This window comes from Trachymyrmex septentrionalis, unplaced genomic scaffold (assembly GCF_001594115.1).
Source record: "Trachymyrmex septentrionalis isolate Tsep2-gDNA-1 unplaced genomic scaffold, Tsep1.0 scaffold32, whole genome shotgun sequence".
NCBI lineage: Eukaryota > Metazoa > Arthropoda > Insecta > Hymenoptera > Formicidae > Trachymyrmex > Trachymyrmex septentrionalis.
Window position 1 is genome coordinate 1,769,313 of NW_017305485.1, and position 5,675 is coordinate 1,774,987.

Here is a 5,675-nt window from a genome sequence, read left to right on the forward strand (position 1 = left end):
AATTGTCAGACTACGTATTTCAAATCGTTTGAAATAGCGATGCCTATGACACTATTGGCATCTTTTCGTCTCTGAATCAGTGAATTTTTTTCGCGGATGAGAGTGCTCACTGCTCAAAGGATGCCTTGCAAAACGATTTGGAAGTGATCTACGAAATATGTAAATACGGATTGATATAAAGCAATTTTAATATCGCTCACAAAATGTAAACGAATTTTATTGTAGAGTTAGCTGTGCTCTGTAAATCGCTCGATATTGTTGTGTCCTGAGAGAGGGAGAGAGAGGAAATGAGATGAGGCTGCGTGACGAATCCGAGACGTGTGTCGTGAAACGTTGTCGTGTGAGAATGTTGATTTTGATCCGTCGATTTCGCGGCTGTTAGGGGGAATTCGAGCCGCGTCGTGGAAGAGAGCGCGGTGGGGAGACCGTGATTCCGGCATTCTTTTACACTTTTGAGATACTTCGAGATATACAAACGAATGTGAATCGAGATTATCGTGGATTTTTTACGTGTATGAGAATGATCTCATGATTTTTGCGCGTCACCAAAATCCTGTCGAGCAAAAGAGAAAAGCGTCCTCCTGTCCACAGCAATATGCTGCGCGAAAATCTTGTAGATGTGAAATATTAGATGATCGTGGCATTACGTTTCCCAATTCGTGCCGACGGTTTTGCCGTGAAATTGTAAAGCGTTTTCCGAGTTCGCCGAATTGATGCGAGAATACTCAATGCTCTCCGTAACGTTCTCCGTTGATTGTAGTGTATGTTAAATTATGCCGAGAATAAAAGACCCAAGCATCGTGGGGTACCATAGATTCCTTTAAATGCGAATCAGCGATGTAAAATTACACATCTGCTGGCTTGTCCCAGAATTGGTAGAAGACGGATATGCTTGCAAAATTTACATTCCTCAGTCACTTATGTGCTAATAATTTTAGACTATAATGAAATTATGATTAGTTTCTATAAGTTAATAAAAATAAATCATATTTCGCAGTTTAATGATTCCTCTTTCCAGAAAGAGAGTAATTATAACAGTCATTATTTCATCTTTATTCAACATTGACCGACAATAAGGCTGTGATGATTTATGTATTATATTCATCTTTGTCTCTGGAAAACATCCTTAAGTTTCAGAGATAAGAATGAATGAAATCATCAATTGTTAGATTTCAAGTAGATTGTTCTTTAACAGAATTAAATTGAAACTGAGATCTCAACTCTTGTTTTTGCCTTGTGAAGAACGATAAGATCGGTAGTATTTTTTTCGCACCAATTCTGAGACAGCCAGGGCCTGTATTCTGTACACACCTGCCGACAGTTGTTGGTGTCGTTATATGTCGTTGCGAAAATATTTTACATGGTACAAAAACGACACATGACGACACCAGCAATTGTCGGTTGGCGTGTACGGAATACAGGCCTAGGTTATTCGACTAGTCCAAAATTATTACAAAAATCAATGTTTTAATTAGAGATGCACCGGATATCTGATAATCCTTCCCGGTGCATCTCTAATTTTAATACAATATATGTCCTCGAACATGAAAAAATATTTAATTTGTCCTGCATAATCTGATATAATTCGTAGCAAAGTTCTCGAGATTTGCGTGTATAAAGCTTCTAATTCTTTTACGACTTTGTTCACTTTATCGACTTTGTTAAGGAGCAGATCGCGTTTAATTAAAAGCGATGGATTTAGGGCGATACATTTATAATTGTAAAACTGTAAAATGCGAGTGGAAGAGTTTGAAAGGTAACATGACAGAGCTGCCGGTAGCCGGCTTTCCGGCGATGGCTGAATGAAGACGATGACTGAAGGTAAACGTAAGACTACGGAAACGTCCGCTGATCCTCGAAACAGGTGATTACGATCTGACATTATTTCTCTTTCATGATGCCTCACCATCATCAGCGATCAAATAGAATAATCATCTTCATCAACACTTTGGCTTTCTGCAATTTTCGAAGAATTAATTTTCGTCTACCGATTTTTTTTTTATTTTTTTCTAAGTCATCATCATCTGCGCGTTTGCCATATTCGCAATATTTTCTTCCTAAAACAGAAAAGAGATTCTAGTTGCATACATCTTTTGGAACTTGGCCTTCTTTCGAATGCTTCGCGTGTTCTCTTCTGTAAGAATTTTTATTGAAATGGGATTTCTTGTTAAAAAAGAAGAAAAATAATGTAGTAAATGCCAATTGACTGGTATTTATTAAATTATTTTCTTTGTGGAAGACGCGGTATTTGTTTCTGAAATATTCATTTGCTAATAAATAAATTTCAAAGAACATCAGACGTTGATTTTTCTCAATTTTTGTACAGTTTCTTCAAGGTATGAAGAAATCTGTTATCAATTTTAGCTTAAATTGAATCTTTCAATTAAGAAAAAATGTTTATTTTATATTCAAATACCCGATTTTATACATATTTAAAGCATGTTTGAAGTGTTTTTTTTTCTTTCTTTTTTTTTGGAATTGTTTTCTTGAACTATTATTAACTATTATTTTAGTGTTTTGTGTCAAGCTTCAAAAAATCGGATGTAGATTTATTCTTAAAAAATACTGCTTTAACATGTGTAAAATCGGTATTATAAAATAAAAAGTTTTTTAAATGAAAGACTCAATTTAAGCTAAAATTAATAACAAATTTCTTCATATCCAAACATAAACAACTGTAAAAAATTTTATCTTTGAGAAGAATTAGCGTCTGACGTTTTCTGAGGTTTATTTGTAAGCTTTTTTTGAGAATCTCTATGATATAACAATTTTTTTGTATAATTTAGCTCGATGGTTTTGAAATTCATAATCTTTTTCATTCTCTAGAAGAATGAAAAACCGATGAGGAATTCTTCGCGTTTGTTAATTTGATGCTGTTGCTTCACTAAACAAGTTCTGTCTCTCGTGCAAAGTTACACGTGATTTATTCCTTCTTTTAACGTTTTGAAAACACATTTTGCCATGACACGCGTATACAATCCGCGGCCAGTTAACAATCCTCACAGATATCACCAACGAGGCGGATGAGATTGCAAGCACACTTTTCGCGCGTTCGCTATCTTAGAGTGCGTTTCGTTTCACGTGTTATGCTTATGATGTATTTAATATTCGATGAAAGACAAAGATAAAATGATGCATCATATACATCATGCGTAAAACGGAACGCACCCTTAGTCGCGAGCCACGTATGAGAGCCATGGAACTGAGGTACCAACGAGATTTCGGGAAATGTGAGTCTCTGTTCTCTCTATTTGAAAAAAAAGAAAAAACCAATTACACACATACACTATGGCAGTGTTTATCCCATTTTCTCGTCCATCCTGGAGTAGGACTAGTCGTCGAGAGGCTTGGAAGCTTCCAGAGAGTTGGAATGTTAGTACTCTTAGTAGTTAGTTTGGTCCCTTCCCTCGAGTACCCGGTGAACACCGGACACTAATCCTCTGTACGATTCTGTTCAACAGCCTGGGTGAATATGTGGATGGTTGATGTCCGTGAACGTACCTCTTGGATGGAACAAAAAAAACGAACGAGCAAGTGTTGGCAAGTTTTTGAGATGCAAGTGGTGGAAAGACGCGAAAGAGAGAGCGAGCGAGAGAGAAAGAAAGAGAGGTGAAAGGATCTGGAGAGTAAAAGGGAGAGAGAGAGAGAGAAAGGAGTATATATTTTTGCAGGCTAATAGAATTTGGTGGGATGATGATGATGATGATGGTGATGATGATGATGATGATGATGATGATGATGATGATGATGATGATGATGATGATGATGATGATACACTGCGCCGAGAGAAGTTGCTAGACAAGTGTGGAGCGAGTGCTTTTTTGAAAGCGTGGGGAAGTTTTTTTCGTAAGCGTGACTGCGAAACATAAGTGAAAGTCGGATACCCCCGCTGGACAATTTAATGTCTTAACGCGGTTTTGCTTTCAGATTGCGAGAGCGTACGTCGCGATCTGCGGCGGTGGTTGATCGCGATTTAATCCGTGCTTGCTCTCGCGAAAGAAGAGACAGATAGAACACCTGAGGCAGACGCGGACGTAAACTTACGTTTGGAAAAGTCTACTTAATTTTGGAGAGGTCTACTGGCCTGGAGATGTACATAACTGATGACAAGCTGCGACAGGACAATGCGTGCATGATTAAAGTAATTATTACTACATTACCGTACAACTTGATTTTGTTCTGAATTAAGTTTTAATTGATTTGACATTTTTAACTCGACTTATATTGGCAGCAAACTTGATTGAAACTGAATACTTATTCGTTAAAAATATATAAAAATATTGTGCATAATGATTCTATTGTATTTATTGTTTAATTTCTATGTAAATTATAGATATTTACATAATCTATGTAATTTTTCAGTATGCGCCTATTATTAAATAGAAATTGTAATAATTCGTAAAAGTTGATTTTTTTTTAATTAACGCAAATACATATAAAAAACGTTTACATATAAAAATTTTGTTTATTTTCTTGTTTCAGATTCAATTGGCTATTGAACATCGTATGTGAGGAGTTTCAGTATAATTCGGAGTTATATGATAAACATTACAGCGAGAAAGTCTATCTACAAATAAAATTGCATATACATATATACATATAATATGTATATATATGTATGTATATATATATATATATATATATATATTGTATTAGAAATTCAGTTTGTGTATGTGTGCATGTGTATTTTTTAAAATAATTCATGACATTTTAACACACGCTATTTTTTGCTTAATCGCATTTCCCTCATACTTCAACGATTCTTGAGAATTTAAATTGTCTTGATTTGAAATTTCACATTTAGGGTGCGGTCGATTTGGACGTTCTCAGCGCTTTTCAGTATTTCTATTCTTATTTTATTATCTAATGAATAAAGACAGAATGATGATTACAAGCGCTTAAAGCGCGTGAATGTCCAAATCGACCGCTGCCTTAGACTTATAAAAATCGTTACAGATTTTATTGCGAATTTAGAATTTTAAATAATGTCTTATTTGGATTTATATACTTTTCGCATTATATTCTTATTATATACTTTTAATATTTTGTTCATTTCTTTCAGAAATTTAGATTTTCTCACAATTTAAGTTCTAAAAAAATGTTAAATATTCTTAAATCTTTAATAAGTGAAATTACTTCGTATATATCGATATCCGATTATATTTTGATATTTTATTAAATTTTTGAAGATTGAAATTTTTCCCAATAATTAATGTCGATAATTATAAATCATACAATTACAAATAAATAATAATAAAGCTCTGTAAGTATAAAACAATATATGCAAAAGAAGGGCAAAGAACCAGTAATGTAGTAACAAACTTTAATTAAAATTTAATCATAAATTACAAAACGACAAAACAAACGTTTCGACTTCGCTCGAGTCATTTTCAATGTTGCGGTAATATTAAAATATCGCTATAAAAATATTTATGGTATTACATTCTTTATATCGCGTCTATGCCTTATGAGTCAATTATATCAGAATCCAAAGTAGTCCGAAAAATATTCTAAAAACGTGACTGAACAAAACATTAATACTTGATACAAGCGAATTAATAATATATATATAATATAATCATATACCTTGTCAATATCGGTAATAGCGATGTTTTAATATTATGGCAACATTGAAATGACTCGAGCGAAGTCGAAACGTTTGTTTTGTCGTTTTG

At 34.1% G+C, this 5,675-nt stretch overlaps 1 pseudogene; it reads left to right on the forward strand.

Moving 5' to 3' along the window:
- Positions 1–2,746: 2,746 nt before the first annotated feature.
- LOC108750008 lies at positions 2,747–4,562 on the forward strand (annotated as a pseudogene).
- The last annotated feature ends 1,113 nt before the right edge of the window (positions 4,563–5,675 follow it).